At 38.5% G+C, this 17,942-nt stretch overlaps 1 protein-coding gene across 1 annotated transcript in view; it reads left to right on the plus strand.

The window, feature by feature from the left end:
- The window catches only part of LOC122815075, a 3,014,144-nt gene that overhangs the window by 2,211,034 nt on the left and 785,168 nt on the right, over window positions 1–17,942 (plus strand). The gene's annotated exons all lie outside the window — the stretch shown is intronic.

Below are 17,942 nucleotides of genomic sequence, written 5' to 3' on the forward strand. Positions count from 1 at the left end.
TTACCTGGCGAACAAGATCTTGCCACAGTGCAGTGCACTCATGCTGGTGCTGGCTGGCCCTGGAAAAAAGCCGTGCATAGTTTTGATACAAGCTGGCCTGTATGACCTCCTCCTCTGCAGCTATATACACAGGATTGCAGCGATGAGCCATAACCCTGTAAGACAATTAAACAATATGTGTGAGCAAGTCATGTGGCACACTTAACATTATGAAGTATAGATATCACTTAACTGCCAGATATAGCATCTGTCTGTCTATCAGAGGATACACACCTTCAATACCACTTATCAGTGCTCAGCCCACAACTGCCTGACAGTGGCTGCTGCACTCCATACAACAAACTAGTATACACCAGTACTTGACACACTGTATTGGATACAATGCACAACCTCACACTGGGGGTATATATCAAGCTAATGCATGACGAATATTGTCATCCAATGCAATGAATGTAATGTACAGTTACAGTATTAACAGTAAACCACCCTAGTCTTTGATGCCATACCCCTACCTAACATATGTGCACGGTTGTTAATATAGCTGGCATACTGCTGTAACAGAGTATACATGTTGCTAGGTACACACACATACCCTGTAACACACATGTGATTGCGGCCATGGTACAGGCATCATTACACACACATTAGTCAAACATACAACACACAAATGTATGCCAACACAGATGAGCATTACCTGTGTACCTTATAGTACTGTGTGCCCCTACTTACAGATACCTATGCCTGAGGAATGTAATTTGTGCAGACTACAGGAAACACACAAGACAGTGATACCAGGGAATGTGAACATACACCATACTGTGGTGTTTAGGCCTACAGCTTCAGGTAGTACAACAGTTCATATGTGACCTGGATTCACCAGCAGTACCACTTACTGAGCATACATGTACTGCTACAGCCTACAATGGGACACCACAGTCGTACACAAGGTACTATGTCACAACATATGCCATCCTACTATGTCTGCATCCCAATAACTGACACATCTTTCTCTGCCCTCACACCTAGGACACAAACTACTATGACAGACACAACCTCACACTAAGCTATCACACCTTTACAGACCATGCACACAGTCAGTATCACACTCATTCCACCTCACATAGGTGGTATTGTACTGAGTACATGTATGCGCATTGTGTCATAGGTAGGTACTATACTATTGGGCAGGGGCCTACAGCAGCCTAGCCATATGCTACCCTGCCATTTGACACACATGTAATGTGATTACACTTGCTCCTGTCAAATGGATACACAGAGTTGACTCACAGGGCATATTACCTATCTCCATAACATTCATCAGGGGTATGTATGACATCTACTAATGATGAGCCATGTTTATTAATGCTGGGTAGTTTAGTCCAGAGTATGCCATATTTGTGTATAGGAACCTGTACCACCAGCATGTGCCGTTCAGTGCATTGACATGGATTAGGGCCCTAGGTCATGTAGCCCAGAAGGATTCTGAGGTTTTGTCATGGTGGTTGGCCGACTGCTATGGGTGTGACATAACTCTGTATGTCTGGCAGTGGTAACCTCTGTGTATGATGTATGCAATGCACTCTAGCTGTGGTTTTGTGAGTCAGTCTGCATAGGGCATGTGTTTGGGGCAGTGTCACTCTTTGTTAGGTATGTCTGTGGCCTTTCCACTTGCTGTGGTTGTCATGTGAGGTACATATCACATGGGGCATTATGAGGAGTAGGGAGTACACTGACCTATATTTCCCTAGATGGCACACCTTTTGTGATGACACGTACCACGTAGAGGGATTACAAGACTAGTGTGGAACTGTGATTATCAGAGGGGAGGCTACTGTACACCATGTCCCATGTTCCCTTCTGACACCTTCAGTGTTGGGCAGGCAACCACCTATCTGGTAGTTAGTGTGTATAGTGTTTTGGAATGGGGTATGGTACTGCAGTATCAACACTGGTGTTCAGTCAATGCGTTGGTCACCAGGCACCTGTTGCAGCACGCCTGACCCGTGTCTCCCTCTCTCACTCTCTCTCTATATATATATATAACATATTTATATATATATATATATATATATATATATATATATATATATATATATATATATATATATATATATATATATATATATATATATATATATATATATATATATATATATATATATATATATACACACACACACACACACACACACACACACACACACACACACACACACACATATATATATATATATATATATATATATATATATATATATATATATATATATATATATATATATATATATATATACATATATATATATATATATATATATATATATACATATACATATATATATATACATATCTATATATGTCTCTCTATCTATATATATATATATATCCAGATATATCTGTATATATCTATATATCTCTACATATATTTATATATGTATATATCTATATATATATACATATATGTATATATCTACATATCTATCTATATATCTACATATCTATATATATGTATATATATATATCTATATATATATATATATATATATATATATGTGTGTGCATATATATATATACATATCTCTCTCTCTCTCTATGTATAGATATATATATATATATATATATATATATATATATACATATATACAGGTATATATACACATACTTGTAAACATCCATTGCTGTACATATACATGCACATATAGGATCATATACTGGTCACCTTTCATGTTGGGAATATGAATCATTAAACAGTTGTGAGACATACAGTTTTGTAAAAATATTGCACAGTGTTGTGTAGAATGTGTTTTGCTGTCCTCAGGCCATATAGCTGTAGCAGACCTCACTGTCTCAGTCCCACAGCATTTAACCACCACATGACATATACCTGTGCTGTTTGCTGTTTTCAATGCCACACACTACAACCTACGTAGATATGTGCACACAGCAACCTTCAACTACATATATACGTCTAGTCTTCACTAACAGTTGCAGTATGTACCTTGCCCTATGCACATCTGCATTTACATATAGATATGGACTGCGCACACATATGGAGGGTTCACAGTATGTACAGTACCCTTCATACACATCATTCGCATCCCACCAAATACTTATTTGTTACATACCTTACCTTTGTATTTCTTACCTCTGTCTGTTGTACCTGTTGACGTTTATTTTTCTTTTTAAATATTTTTTTTGGTGTCTACAAACACCAATGTTTGTTTGTTTGTTTGTTTTTTTTGTCTGTCTCTCTCACTTGCTTGCTCTCTCTCTTGCTTGCTTGCTTGCTCTCACTCTCTCCATATGCTGTAATGATATTATTGCATGTGTGGACAGCAAGTACAGGCTGCTTTTGTAGGTATCTGCACATGTGCATGTGATGGCCTCTGCACCAATCGGTGCCCACCATTTAGTAATTGCATGCAGCCTGCTGTGTGCTAATTACAGTTCTCACTGTGATTTCAGGACACTGCTATAAAATGATAGGTTAGGTAGGCATAGGCCTTTCAGTTTTGCAAGGTGGAGACCATGCTTGTTTGCTGTGGACATTGTTGTGTGAGTCAGAAGGTTGGTGTATGTCTCATATCTGAAGCTGGGTTGTAGACAGTGAAATGTATGTTGTACTGAAACCTGATTGTTGCTTCTTCCAGTACACTCTTCTCAGTGTGTCAGTTTACTCACACCTTCTAATGCTAACACTGGATACATGGGAGTATGTACTTTGTTTTGGAATTAGGAAATTAACTAGCATACAACAGTGGTTATTCCAATGTATTGCTCTGGCTTTCCTATATTCCCTTCACATTCACTCCTTGTAATGTATGTTATATTTCTGTCTGTCTTGAAATGTATTGCTCTGGCTTTTGTAGTTTCCCTTTACATTCACTCCTTGTAATGCATGTTACATTTCTTTCTTGAAAAGTGTTGCTCTGGCTTTCATATTTCCCCTTTACATTCACTCCTTTTAATGCATGTTATATTTCTTGCAGCACCAAGTTATTGTATATCTGCTGTGGCTTAGTGGTATGTCATGCAGACTGGTGAGTCCAAGGTGTGGGGTTTGAGACTGACAAGGATATTTTATTTTGCTGCTGAGCAGTACATGGGCCTTGTCATACAGATTGACTAAGGCACTTTTAAGCAGTTGTAAGCGGGTTTGTGCGAGTTTGCACGGCGCTTAGCGATGCTTAGCCAAGCGCACACAAGCTCACACTCACACACTCATGTAAAGCACTGCCAAAGTCTGGGCAACTGTATTTAGCTGGGTAAAGTGCTGCTACACTCTGGGCAACTGTATTTAGCTGGGTAATGCACTGCTACACTCTGGGAAACTGTATTTAGCTGGGTAGAGCACTGCTTAAATCCTTATATCACATCAAAATAGTCAAATCATAGCATTCCACATAACCTGCTGGTAAAGACCCACAGGATAAGATTTGTGTTATGGCATTCCTATTTCCCTTTACATTCACTCACAGTAATGCATGATATATTTATTACAGCACCAAGCTATTGTATATCTGCTGTGGCCCAGTGGTAGTCCATGCAGTCTAGTGTGTCCAAGATCTGGGGTTCGGGACTGACAGGGGTATTTTATTTTGCTGATGAGCAGACTACAGGCCTTGTCATACAGAGTGACTAAGGCACTTTTAAACAGTTGTAAGCAGGTTTGCACGAGTTTGCATGATGCTTAGCTAAGCGCACACATGCTTACAACTGTTTAAAAGTGCTTACTCCTGCTAACACCCACGCTATTTTCTTTTAAAGAAAAGAAAATGGGGAAATAGGAAAGTGGTGAAAAAGGAGGCACAAAGAGGTTATGACAGTAGGAAAACAAGCTCGGGATGTGCAGGAAGGATGTAGGGAAGGCCCATAGCTGCCCAATTCTTTACCAGCAACAGCTGTGCAAATGTTAGAAATTTAGTGTGAGATTTGAAACCTTCCACCCCTGAGAGAGGAGTGAGGAAAACAAAGTATGTTGTAGAGCCAATTGTAATTATCAGTTTACATGTCCAGCAGACATGTGTGCGAAATGGGGAACTATGTATGGGGCGTAATTTTTTTGTGGGAACAGAGTGCCCTTTTTTTTTCAGGTGAGAGTGGAATGTGAGGTACAGGATGTAGATATATTTGGGGAGGTAGGTTGGGGAGTTTAACAGACAAGACAAACAAGACGCATACAGGGGCAGAGTATGACACATGTGGGGGATAAACACAATTGACGGGGACAGATGTTTGGATATCGCAAGCCCATGAGCCCACAGATGGCAACAGTGGAACTGAGATCCCCACCCATGGGCAGTTACCACTGCACCTTCACAGCCTAGGCCGGGGCTGTGCTGGGGGCTGGATAGGATGGGCAGGCATACCCATGAGTTGCGCCACTCTCGCCTCAAGCTGGCATAGGGGATCAGTCATGGAACACCTGATCTCACTATGCACCACAGACCGGTCCCTTTGGAGGGTGAGTAGAGGCTCTCCTCCAGCCACGCTTGCAGAGGGGGGGTGAGCCCCATCCCCTGCAGCGCTTCCACCCGAAAGTGGCACAGGGCCACCGGAGGAGGAGGTCCTGGCCTGGGCACTGGTGCCAGGTGCAATTGCCAGCTGAGGTGGGAGAGGTGGGTCCACTGGCACCCGCCTTCCCAGTTGTTCTATGTTTAGCAGTATTTAATGGCATTTTGGGTTAGTAACAAACAACACCATTCCAAATTAGTTGTAACAGCATGCATTAGTATTCCCATTCACCAAACACACATGGATTCCAAAAGTTGAACAGCAAGCATAACACATGCATATTTAGGACAACAGTGGACATTTCAACAGCATGCAGGGTTGATTAGTGGCAACAGGCCATCAGGTTTGGATATGTGAACATGGCACATGCATCAACGTATATGCAGATATGTATAAACCAACAGGACAAATGTCCATAGGAATTAATTGTGAATACACATACCTAGGTTGGTGTGGAATAGAATAATTTGTGAACATAAGGTAGGGTGATAAAATATTACATTAACAACTTAAAATACCTATACGTATACTATACATTCCTACTAGATGCAGATATATATCCCCTACATGTATTAGTACAGTTTCCTGTATGTAACCTTACAAATGTTGGTGATGGAGATGTTACTGCTACATTAATATACATTCCATTTGTATTCATCCTGCTACATTTGAACAGTTACGTACAGTTCTAGCAGTACACTGACATTTGTGGGATCACAAGCACAAGCTGCTCATGTACCGGATTAACAGGTAAATACTATACATGACACAGTTGAGGACTATAAATATTCTTCTGACATACTGGCATTCCCATCAGCCAGTTTATATGGGCCTAGACAACTGTGGATGTTCAGCATTTCATACAACCATACTATGTCCATAATGCAAGGGTACAACAACATATCTGAAATGTGGGACGGACACAGTCCAGGTATTGTACTTTATTAAAACATTTCACTCTTTGGTTGTGGCTGTCTCATTCATTTCATTATGTTGTGCATGCAGTATACCTTTATTACAGACTTCAAGGTATTTCTCACACTCTCTCACTTATTTTATATTTACATTTCAGGATGGTACTTAATTCCAGGCTTTATTAACATTTATTACTGGGTTACAACAATCCTTTCCAGCTGACTCACTTATTTCATATGACAGTATATACAAGGATGTATTCAATACTTGTCTGTCCTTTATTGATAGATTAGACCACTCATTTTCAGGCTGAAGCAGTTATCTGATATTACAATACAGGTGGGAACTCTATTTGAGACTTGTTTACTCTTTATTAATGGATTACAATACTCCTTTTCAGGCTGCATCACTTATCTGATTTTAGAATACTAACAGAAGCTTTATTCTAGGCTTATTTGACCTTTATTACTGGGTTACAACACTGAACTCTTTTACAGTCTGTCTCACTTATATTCTATAATAATACCAGCTGAATAATTACTAACCTGCCTGGTGGCGCAGCCTTACCAGCCTATCAGCATAGGCTTGCTGATTTGCGGAACAAACACCTGCAGCTATAATATAAATGAAGGGATATTGGAACATACCTATCCATACTATAGGCTAGGATAGCATTTCTTACATACTTAATTATATGTATACTTACTCAGTAGTGGGGCATTGGGCATTTGACAGGCCTCCTGGATCCATCGGTTCAGTTGGTCCTCCTTTCGTCGCATCAGGTCCGCATGGTGGTGACGAACCTGTTCACCAGTCCTCGGAATGCCTGTGGCACTGGTGAGATCATGTGCCAACTGGTTCCATGCCTCTGCCTGATACGCACCCCATTGAACCTGGCCCTGAATGAGTCGGCCTTCATGATGATGGACTAGGAGCCAAACCATATATTTGGACTCCTCAATGCCCCACCTTTGTGCTCTAAAGCAATTTTCCTCTACAACACCTGCCATCCTGACTGCAAATGGGTACCACAATCAGTTATGGTGTGTATTCTCGCCTATGAAGCTTATATATGCCAGTTTTCCCACACTTATTTGTGATTGGCCATTTTGGAAATTTCTCAGCTAAGAGCAAACCTGCTTTGTCATGGTTATATTTTCATTCATTCCTATATGTATGATAATACTGGATTTCTAGGTACAAGTGTCATGGCTTAGTGGTTCAGTACTTTGACTATGGTGCACAGTATCCCGGGTTTGACCCTTGTCATTGCTTTTTTATTTTACTACTGTCTAGACAGGCTAGGAGGTGTGTCTGTGTAAAGGCAAATTTGCTACACGTTGCCTACCGTTGCCCGATGGTAAGCTGGTTGGAGCACAGTGCAGCTCCGTGCAAACGGCTTATGCTGGGTAAAGTGTTATTTAGTTATGTGCAGTCATATTAAGCTGGGTTCAGCACTGTTTGGCTACGGGCACTCATTTTAAGCTGGGTAAAGCGCTGCTTGGCTACGGGCACTCATATTAAGCTTGTTAAAGTGCTGCTAAGCTATGGGCAATTATGATCCTTTTTATATATACATAATATAGGTTTTGTTCACAAATACATGGGCCATTTCATTACATTTTACTTAAATTAAATTTATATATATCGGGGAATTGTTTCATACTTATTTAAAGAAAAATGGAGGGGGGTGTTTTGGGGCTCGAACCGTGACTACCTATTCTTTGGGCGACATCTCTACCGCTATGCTATTGTTACTTTGCTTAATTTGCATATGTAGATCTTATATGCTTTTCAGTGTCATATCTGCTAAATGTGGTTGAGCGAAGGGCATACCCGCACAAACGAGCGCAAATGCGGGCAAACATATTGGAAATTATAAAAAAAAATGAAACGGTTATCTTCACTTTTTAAACACTTTCACTAGGGTTTAGTCTGTGGGGATGTGTGGTGTTGTGTTTCTTGACATTTCGGCGGACTCGCTCGTGGGTGTTTACTATCAGGACTCTAACTCTTCTGGGGGCGTGTCCCTTTGCAGTACTCGGCAATCAGGCACGCCCCCTACTTTCCTACATGGACCGTGTTAGACTAGAGTATGAATCAGCATGCCCTCATGAATATGCATGGCATGCTGATGTCATACCGTTCAACTGCAGCTTCCGTGTAAGACTTATTTAGTCTTACATGGAGGATTGCTGAATCCGGGGGATTGTGAATATAGAATGTTATTTACCATGCTTTGGATGGCAGCTGCTAGCTCCAGGAAGGATTTGTTTGTAAATTATTTGTAATATATTTATATTTGCAATGACCCATCAATGAGCTAGATAACCATGACAGCCAAAAAACAGGCTATTAATGATAGTAAGCATGTGTTAACTAAATAACCAAATCATTTGTATTTAAATGTTTATCCAACTCATTTTATTTTTCCATTGTCCACTCTATAGCAGCCAGAGATCATTCAAATGCTGTTTCCCTATTTCAACCTTGATTTTTTAGATCTATCATACAGAAAACTCCTCTCAGATAACCCATGAAATTGGCAACATAAGTGGGCAAAAAAGCTGCTTTGATGTAATTTATGATAACTGTTTACCCAATAATAAAAATGCATTCATTGATAATACATAATCTACTAGCTTCAACAACAATTCATTAAACTCCTGGTTATATAATCCAGTCAGTTCTAAGAAATATCTTCTGTTATTCGTACTACATGTAGAATGCTGGTATATAAGGAATGTACATCCAGGGTGATTAACAGACAGTGGGGATAATTCACAAAGACTTATTGTGATGCAGAAGTCTTATCTTGAAATGTTTACATATGGAGGTGAGTCTTTCAGATCTGCTGCTATATTTTCCCCTCACAGGGGCCTTAACAAACTCATCTGTCTTGCTGGGAAGCCTCATGCTAATGCAGATACAGTAAGGATTGGCTAATGCTAATTAAGCATCTGCTGTCCATCAAAAATGTTTATGCTTCCTACTTGTCAACCTAGACAAATTTTACCCTTGGAGGAAAATGTGAACATCATCAGACACCCATTCACACTTGTGGAGTACTCATGATGTAGGTAAATACAGTGTAATTACGGAGGTTGGTGGAGTGTCAGAGTGTGTGCGTGTGTGTGTGTGTGTGTGTGTGTGTGTGTGTGTGTGTGTGTGTGTGTGTGTGTGTGTGTGTGTGTGTGTGTGTGTGTGTGTATGTGTGTGTGTATGCATATTAGTGCATTTGTGTGGGAGTGTGGTTAAGTCTTTCCATGGGTGAGAGCAAGTGTGGTGGTGGTGGGGGCTTGTCTGTGGATGGCTGCGTGTGTGTCCTTGTGAGAGGAATGTCTAGGAATATCTATGTGTGTGCATCCATGTCTAAATTTGTCTGTGTGTGGGGTGTCTGGATGTGTGCATTGGTATGCATCTGTGTGTGTGTGTGTGTGCGTGTGCGTGTGTGCGTGTGTGTGTGTGTGTGTGTGTGTGTGTGTGTGTGTGTGTGTGTGTGTGTGTGTGTGTGTGTGTGTGTGTGTGTGTGCGTGCACATGTGCGTTCACACTCACGTGTGTTTGTGTGCCAGGGAGTGCTTTTCTTAATTCATTGCATGTGCTGCTAGGGAGAACACATGCACACTTAGGTCAGACAGCACAGTGATCATTTTAGAGGCATGGTGATAAGCCTCTCATGAGGTGTTTCTCAAGGCATCTTCACTAGGTCTCTGACTAAGAATCATTCTGAGTTATGCTAATTAACTAACTCACATCAGGCAATTATTCTTTGAATCCTGGGGAGTGCTTTCAATATGAAAATCATCCATAAGTTTCAACAATGAGAGTATGTCATGAATTCTACCTATAATAAAAGTCAATAAGGGTTTAAAGCAAGCTTAAAGGTGTACTAAAAGAGGTTCTACAAATTAGCCCTTGCCTAACACAACTGGTTAACCCAGGGTGTGGTGTAACTTTTTGTTATGAATTATAAAATTTCTATATTTCATATTCCCTCATCATCGATTTACACTTAAATTATGTAGAAATTACACCCTCTGACAGTGTGTCATTTAATGAAGATTCAGTTTATAGCTTACAACCATCACAAGGATCGATTAGAAGCCTTTGATAATGTTTAATATTACATAACTGTCACTGTGATTATAATGCTTCATATCCCAAACCACTGCCACCCCACCTGTATCAGCAGAATTTGCAACAACTTCAAGGTTAGTTTTCAGTATTGATACCTGTTTTTCAGCCATGGTCAAACTCTGTGCATTATTAAGCCTGTCATGTAATTCCTTGAGAAAGGATTTTTCAAATAATCTAATTGTAAAAGGATATGGTATTTGGACTTTCTTAATTTAAAATCCATTAGATTCATTGCATTGGATTCCTGTGTTTTGCACTTTGCTCAGTGCCCAGTAACTTAAATTCAAATATTTAGAAAAAGCTTTCAAATCATGAATAATCTTTCACAAAAAAAGAAGGTTCAAAGACTTAAAACTGTTGACTTTATTATAGCTTAAAATGTGAGAACTTTAATTAACAAAATGTTAATATCTGTCCTTTTTATATTTATTGTTAAGTATATGCTGGAACATCAAAAACACTTCAGAGTTTTGATCAGCACTTCTGTCACCCTGCCATTAACTAAATTACTGTCCAAATTAGTATCAGTATTGGTCACGCCAGTCCGAATATTCTGTCTGGGTGAATCAGTTCACACTCTGCATCAGTAGTAGATGAGAAGTCAGTGGTGGAATTATATGCTGACAATACTGATTTAACTGAGCTGCAAGTTCCTTTTATTTAATTTATCGTTTTTGGCCCTATCACTATAATTCGCATGACAGAAAAAAATGTGCAGAGTTGCATTGCTTTCCCTATGTGGGAAGCAACCTTATTTTGTTAGTTATTAATGTCTCAGTTACATTTTTTAGGTTTCTTGCTTCTACTTTTGAATTAGTCTTTTTGGTAGCCTTGATATATTCATTGAATAATCCCTGAAACAGGGCTCTGTTAGTGAATAGCGGGACATTATCGAGATTATTGGTTACTAGGGATTTTAATCCAGTAATGTTATGATTTGACCAAGCATTGGACAAATAAATGTCAAGCAGTGCTTTGAAAAGCTTGCCAACTGTTAATCAATGCTGAATTGTTCGTGCCAGTCTCTGGCTCCATATAAACTAATAAACCTCTGTGAACCATATTAGGTTTAAGATAATATTTTAATGTTTTGAGGACCCGACTCCCAAATAGTAGAGCATGAGGAGCTTAGAATTAATGCAGCAAAATCTTGTTGGCTCATCATTCATGAAGTATGAAGTCCCACATGAAAACACAAATCCTAACTTGTAGAAATGATGTCATTTCTTGCTGACGTCGTGCAATAAATTTAGGGTGCTACATTGACAGACATAAAATGTTATAAAGCCTACACTAAGCGCACACCGTTCTGAGTAAACAGACAACACAAGCATAACTCATACCTACTTCCTCCTAATTTTAGTTTTCATACTGATTTTGTTGCAGCTTTAAATACTGAGGTTACGCAAAGTATAGACTACATGTACACTTAGTATAATCATTCTGAGTGATTAAAAAGCACAAAAATGTAGTAGGGATTTCTTGAATACAGATCACATTCACTTAGTGTACACTTAGTGTAGGTGTTAATAAATCTGAGTGGCTTATCTTCTTATAAAACTCATGCTACCTGACTATGCAGCAGACGCCCTAATATATATATATATATATATACCCACACACACACACACACACACACACACACACACACACACACATATATATATATATATATATATATATATATATATATATATACATACACACATATATATATATATCTATATAAATAAAGGGGGAGCCACCACTGATCCCGGGAACTATCGACCTATTAGCCTGACGAGCCTGGTCTGCAAGGCAATAGAACTCATAAACAAAGACATTGGTAACCTCCAAACTCTGAATCCCACCCAGTTCGGGTTTGTGAAAGGCATATCATGCCTCCTGAACCTGATCTACTTCTTTGAGGCAGTCAACAAAGCTGTAGATGAGGGTAAGGTGGTTCACACAGCCTATCTTGACCTCGCCAAGGCTTTCAACACCATCCCCCATTCTGGAATTATAGCTAAACTCACTAAACTAGGTAAAAATCCCTATGTCACAAGATGGGTTGCCAACTGGCTCACTAACAGAACCCACAGTGTAAAAGTTGCAGACTCCAAATCTGACCTCAAAGCAGTGACAAGTGGAGTACCACAAGGTTCCATCCTGGGATCTCTCCTGTTTGGTATCTACTTCTCTGAAATACAGGCTAACACAGAAGGCCTCTGGCTAACAAAGTTCGCAGATGACTGCAAACTAGGAGCCATAGTCAAGTCCCCAAATGATGTGGACATCCTACAGAAGGGCCTCGCTGAGGCATATGCCTGGTGTTAGAGCCATGGCTTCAAGCTCAATGCCAAAAAGTGCAGTGTCATCCCCTTTGGTAAAAACTCTGTACCCATGAACTACCACATAGGCAGCAATCTACTTAACACCGAATGTGTGATAAGAGACCTTGAGACCCAGGTGGACAGTAGTCTCTCCTTTGATAGTCACATCGCCACAGTAGTCAGGAAGTCCTTCTGCATGGCACACCTCATCATAAAAGGGTTCTCATCCAGGAAAAAAGAGGTCATTGTTCCCCTCTACTCGACACTCATTAGACCCATTATAGAGTACAACGCCCCTTTTGGAATGTACCTCATAAGACATCTGCAGCAAATGGAAAGGCCACAGAAGTACTACACAAAGAGGATTACTGGCCTCAAACAAATGTCCTACACTGACCACCTCAAAAGACTCCAGGTTTACTCCGTAGTATATCGCCTACTTTGAGGTGATCTTTGCCTAACATATAAAGCTATGTCAAACCTAGAGCTGTTGGACATGCTACACCTAAAGAAATCCCAATCCCTCCAAGCTACATGCTCTAGGGACCTAAACCTTGTCACCACAATAAACAGGACATGCTTGAGGGATAGATTCCTGTCCCAGAGACTTCCCATACTCTGGAACAGGCTACCCATCTATGTCAAGCAAAGTTCTTCATTAGCACTCTTCAAGAAAAATCTTGATGAGTTGATGGGAAATAATAAATACACCCTGGGGATCACTTCTGTATCTCTGCTCGATAGTGGCACAGGAAAATAACTTTCTTGGGTGGTGTAAGCCAGGGAACGTTGTTGGCTAGGCTTACATAGGCCCTTGGGCCGATAGCCTAGTACCTACCTATGAACCTATATAGATATATATATATATATATATATATATATATATATATATATATATATATATATATATACATACAAACATACATATAAATATATATATATATATATATATATATATATATATATATATATATATATATGTGTGTGTGTGTGTGTGTGTGTGTGTGTGTGTGTATATATATATATATATATATATATATATATATATATATATATATATGGATCTATGTTGTAACATCGAAAGTACCTTTCACCGAAACATACATGAGCGAACTCACTTTCACGAAAGTGCATTTTATTGAAAATGCACTATCGCTGAAAAAAAAAAAACACGCCAAAAAAATGACACAAATAAAACACTGAATAAGTCCAAACACTAGGAACAGTCCACAAAGTAAAAAACACACACTACAATTCCTAAGAGCACTACGCGTCCAGCGCCAGCAGCACAAATTCAACACTTGTCAGGTTAAAACTGAAGAATTTAATACTTAAAACATAATAAAAACGTTAAGCGCTTTCATCATTCCATGACTTCATCAGAACAATAATAATTGCACTCAAATCCCTTTTATATGCACTTCACTTCACATGACACTCACTTAATGAACCACCTGACATAATTAAAAATTAAAAAGCTGACGCTTTTCAAAAAACCTTCGTTGTCCCCTCCCCATACATAAATGACACATTATTCTAAAAACATACCAAATATACACATAAAAAAATGCAATACATATAAAAAACTCATTTCATGTTACACAAGTTGGTTATATACATTTCCAAAATGCATATCATGTTAATAGTCATACACTTGTAATAACAAACTCCTATGCATTATAAACCAGTTACATATACCCTAAATTACCCTAAGTTGTCCAATATGGGTTTTATGGAAATATGATCATTTATTCCCGGGTACACAGAGGCATTGAGTCTAATTTGCCACCTAACTTCCTTATCGCTAACTGCCTTTTTGATGTCACCCCCTCTCACATTACCCTTAACCAATTCCAATATACCAAATTTAAACATCGAGCATTCCTTGCTCTCTTTCAGATGCTTCCAAAGGGCATTGTTCTCATCATTTTTCCTGATGCTGTAGTAATGGTCATAGATCCTATTACGCAAACACCTGATAGTTTTGCCTATGTAATAGCATGGGCAGTGTGTACAAAAAGCCAGATATACTAGATTTTTTGCCCTACAATTCCCTCTACAAAAAACTATTTTAGCTTTGTTAAAATTTTGTAAAGTAATAGTTGTACCATCAAAGATGTATTGACATTGCTGGCAAGTGCCACATTTTTTAGTTCCCACACATTCACTACCTTTGTTTACATCACACTTCCTTTCCAACAGTAATTTCATGTTGGAACCATTCTTATAAACAAAGTTGGGCTCTTTCCCTACTATTCTCAATACATCTCTGTCAGCCTTTAAAACTGTCCAGTTCCTCTGAACAATATCTTTTATGTCCCTACTATGTGTTGAGTGCTGTAAAATACATGCCCTCTTAAATTTACTACTATCAGCATCAGTGCCAGTTGTAGCAACATCAAGTCCTTTGTCCAGGCCATGCATTATTCCTAATAATGGCTTATACTTGACTCCCCATTCCTTCCTTACATACTCACTTACATCAACTATCATATCCATGGGGTAACCCCTCTCACTAAAGAAATTTTTTACCTTACTCAACTCCACCTCCAAGTCATTGACATTAGATGTCATCCGGGCCACGCGGATACATTGCCCTTTTATGATGTTCCTTTTCTGGGCCCAAGGATGATTGCTGGAAAAGTGTAAATAGGAATTACTAAAAGTGTTTTTTCCTGTATATATTTGACTTGAATTGCCCATCCTGTATAGTTATTCTCACATCCAAATAAGGAATAGTTACCTTGTCCATATTAAAGGCAAATTTAAAACTCTCACTACAAGTGTTAAGGTAGCCACAAAATTTATTTAGCTCATCACTATTACCCTTCCAGAGTAAAAATATATCATCCAAAAAATGGAGATAGCAGGAAACATACTTATACCATTCAGATTTAAAAATATGCTCCTTTTCCCAATCGAATACCACCAAATTAGCGTAAATGGGGGCACAAGCTGCCCCCATCGCTACTCCCTTGATCTGCTGGTGGTATTCCCCCTCATAATAAATGTAATTATGTGCTAACACAGTCTCCATGAACTCCAAAATCAATATATTTTTATCTCCAGATGTCATACCAAGACTAAACACACTCTCATGAAATCTGGCGAAACCTTCCTCTTTAGGTATGTTCGAATATAGATCAGTGATGTCAATAGTCACCAACCATTCAACCCCTTCGGCCAACCCTGGTTGCAATCTACTAAGGAAATCCCAAGAGTCATAAACCAAGTGGGGAATTTTCCTTAGTGTGGGTTTAAGCCATTTGTCTATGACCCTACCAAAGGGAAAGGTCTTGGCCTGACTCCCCGAAATGATAGGTCTAAATGGTGGATCATTGATATCCTTATGGACTTTTGGAATACCTACAATGGTTCCTAAGATGGGATTCTCAACTTTCAAAAACTTATATAAATTCATTCCTATCCTTTCTTCCAATAATAAATCCTCTAACATCATATCCACCTTGTGATACCCAATGTGAACTTCATTCCTTGAAGAAATCGTATATTTTCCAGAGTTAAGCAGCAAGCCCATAATTTTATTTTTGTAATCACTTGCATGATACAGCACTACCCCACCCCCCTTGTCCGGTTTCATAATCCGGATCTTTTTGTCCCCCTGTAATTCTTTCAGTGTATCATACTCTTCCTTAGTAAGATTAAACCTCATGCTGTTCATACTTCGTTTGCTGTACTTATATATATCACTTATTACTAGTTTCTCAAAAGTATCCAGCAAACTATTTAGGGGTGGCGTGTATGTGCTGTTAGTTCCAAATTCTTTATATATGTGGTCTGTACCATCATATTTCACACTTAAATTTAATTTTCTTACATACTTCTTAATATCAACTATACTATCTACCAAATTGAATGTCCCATGAGGTATGAATTTCATCCCCTTGGAAAAAAAGGTAAAGTGTTCTTTTTTAAGTTCCACATCAGAGTAATTATATATGTAGAAATTGTCATATGAACTAATAATATCATTGACTTTAACAATCTCAGGGGATAGTTTCATAGGGAAAGGTCCAGATGCACTATTTAACCTCTCCCCATCCTCCCCACATAGCCTTCCCTTCCTTGTTGATACCTCCTTTGTTCCCCTTCCCAATCCTGTTCTCTCTCTAAAAAATCTTGATTGTATAGTTGTTTTTTATTGTTATTGTTAAACTCATTGTTATTACTCCTAAATTGATTGTACATCCTAGGTCTCTGATTATTACCAGCATCTCCCCTAAATTTCCCATTCCTATTAGATGCCTTAAACTTATCAAATTGATTGTTGTTATAACTCTTCTCCCACCTGTAAACATTGCCGTTTTTATATTGCTCCAAATCACGATTCAACTTATTACATTTACGTTCAAATTGCTTATCTATAATCCCAGCTACCCAGTTGAACTGAGATTCATAGTACATTTCAAATTCATCATATAATAAATCATGTACAATACTATTATTCAACTCATCCAATTCAGTTAGCAGCATACATATCCGTTTATCATTACACTCCATTATAAATTTGATAAAAGAAAAACCGAAACCGTCAAATAATTTACAACATTCTTTTTTACTGTTCTCATCCAAGATGACCCCCATAGGGATCTTGAAAAACCTAAGTCCCATAGGTACAACACCTTTGTCGAGACATTTCTTTAAATAGTTGTTGTCCAAATGTCCATTCACAGCGTCCATTCGCTCAAGTACGTTTCGATTAAATGTACTTTTGATATTCAGACTAGGACCCATATACATCTATATACATCTATATATATATATATATATATATATATATATATATATATATATATATATATATATATATAGATAGATATAAATAGATATTCTAAATACTTGCATGGGTACAATCCTAAAACAAATTATATCTAATATGCATATTTCTGTAGTAGTAAGATTTTTTCTATATTTCTTATAATACTCTTGCCTTGCATTCACATAAGGTCAAAGAAGCCCTAGGACTAAACATCTGAAACTATTTTTCTCACTTTTTAAGGAATACAAAGTTACACAACACAGTTAAATTAGTCAATTATAA

This window comes from Protopterus annectens, chromosome 11.part0, assembly GCF_019279795.1.
Source record: "Protopterus annectens isolate FY-2018-M chromosome 11.part0, PAN1.0, whole genome shotgun sequence".
Taxonomy (NCBI): domain Eukaryota; kingdom Metazoa; phylum Chordata; order Ceratodontiformes; family Protopteridae; genus Protopterus; species Protopterus annectens.